Below are 2,517 nucleotides of genomic sequence, written 5' to 3'. Positions count from 1 at the left end.
GCCCTTTGTAGGAAAGTGACCTTGAGGGTGTCATGCTGAATGAAGTAAGCCAGGCAGAGAAGGATAGAAACCATATGTTTGCACTCATAGGTCTAGCAGGAAAACAAGAGAGACCTAATGGAGAACCAGGGGGAGCAGAGGAGGAAGAGAGAGTTGGGGAGAGAGAGGGATGCAAAACTTGAGAGACTATTGAATGCTGAGAATGAACTGAGGGTTGAGGGGGAAGGGGGAAGGGGTGAAAGAGGTGGTGGTGATGGTGGAGGGCACTTAAGGGGAAGAGCACTGGGTGTTGTATGGAAAACAATTTGACAATAAAATATTATGGGAAAAAATAAAAAAATTAAAAAAATAGAGAAAAACAAGAACATGTAAAAAAAATAAAAAAAAATCTTTTTTAAAAAGTGGAAGAAAAGTAAATTATGATGCATAGAGGTTGAATAATTTTTATATTTAAAATGAGTATTAATTGACAAGCATGTTTTGGACCCAAGCCAACCTTTGAACCCACACAGTGTGGATCTTTAAATCAAATTGAATTGAACTCAGTACTATTGCTCCTTGTCTCCACTGGTCCAAATTTATTGTTTGAGATTCCTCACTGAAGTATCAAGAGACACATAGTGCACATGGTGGGCTAGCTGCAGCCCCTGGGGGCGCAACACCCAGCAGAGGTGATCTGAGGGGAAGAAACAGAATTGCGTGTAGAGTTTGGGCTCCAGGATGAGGTGCATAAAACCCTTATAACACTTAGTAACTAGTGTCACTAAGCAAAACATGCTGACATGTTTTGAGTATCCACTCTGATTCAGATGCTATGCTATAGTCTGACTCACTTGGTGCCCATTTAATAGAAGTTAGTGAGAGGGGCAGTAGTTTCCCCATTAGAAACTCAGAACACTTAAATAATTTGCCCTGTATCACAAAGTTCTTGTTGGAATGGAATTCACGTTGGATTTGTTCTCTCTTTGAAACCTGTACTGTTTATTGCTGCTAGCCATTTTGGTTATGATTTGGAGGCTGGCGAGGATTCAGAAGAAATCATTATATGGGGTGCCTGGGTGGCTCAGTCAGTAAGCTCAGGTCATGATCTCATGGCTTGTGAGTTCAAGCCCTGCATCGTGCTCTGTGCTGACAGTTCAGAGCCTGGAACCTGCTTCAGATTCTGTATCTCCTTCTCTCTCTGCCCCTCCCCTGTTTGCACTGTCTCTATCTCATTCAAAAATAAACAATAAAAAATTTAACAAAAGAAATCTTGTAGAATCAAGTTATGTTGGAGAAATTTGATAGTTTTCCCAGTATAAATCCTCCCCACCCCCACAACATCCTCCAGATGATCTTACAGGGAGCTCTCTATCTGTTAGGGTAAATAATGCTGCTGCTGCAAAAGTCAGTGGCATGGCTATACGGGCCTTTCGTGCTTGCATATTATTTTGTGGAAATCTGTACAGAGATTCAGTTGACCGAATCTAGTTGAAAGAATCTATTTCAATTAGTGCTTTTGTCATCTCTTGTGGTCTGAATCCACTCCACCCAGCTGGTGACAAAGAAAGAGAATAAACAGGACATCACCTGGAGAGTTTCGTGATCCAGACTTGTAAGTGGCATATATGATCTGTACTCACACTCCATGGCCAAGAATACAAACACATAGTCAAAATTAATTGTATGAAGGCAGAGGAATAGAACTTACATATGTTTCCAGGAGTAAAAAGGAAATAGTTTAGGAAAATAACTAACCAGTTTTTTCCATTATAATGCTTATGATCATCAACTATCTATCTTACCTTCCTTCCATATGGAAAATTTATTATTCACCTACACCAGGGAGACAACCTAAATCCCAATTAATTAATATAGAAGCACAAGGTCCAGGCTATTGAAGAGGTTAAAAGATCTTCTCCACCTAGTCCATGCATGGCTCTTTGTTGCCTAGTAATATGCATTAAAAGGAAAACTAGCTCATTCCACATTCATTTCCAATGAATAAAATTGGACTAGAGTAAAGATAATAGGAAAAAAAGAACTCTCGTTCAAAACGGACAGTAATGGAAGACATGCAGATTTCCATTTAGAAATCTTATGGAATTGACATTTCGAGGGCCCCTCAAGCCTGGTGATGGGATATATTTCTTTATGAGACTCTGATTTTTCGGAGTCTGATTTTTCTTTTTGGGAAAAATTCCACTTTCCATTAGTTTCTATAGTATCTGGTCCAATCTCTTCTTTTGTAATATATCAGAGAAATAACTATGTCCAACGTCATATTAACCTAAAACATCATCAGCATCACAATTTGATAGTTTTGTGAGGTTTTTTAAAGTTTATTTATTTATTTTAAGAGAGAGCATGAGGATGGCTGGGGCTCAGAGAGAGGGAGAGAGAGAATCCAGGCAGTCTTTGTGCCTTGAGCATGGAGCCAACACAGGGCTCAAACTCACAAACTGTGAGATCATGACTTAAGCTGAAATCAAGAGTCAGTTGGTCAACTGACTAAGCCACCCAGCCGCCCTAAAGTTT

The sequence above is a fragment of the Suricata suricatta genome, chromosome 11 (assembly GCF_006229205.1).
Source record: "Suricata suricatta isolate VVHF042 chromosome 11, meerkat_22Aug2017_6uvM2_HiC, whole genome shotgun sequence".
Taxonomy (NCBI): Eukaryota; Metazoa; Chordata; class Mammalia; order Carnivora; family Herpestidae; genus Suricata; species Suricata suricatta.
This window is presented reverse-complemented; position numbering follows the sequence as displayed.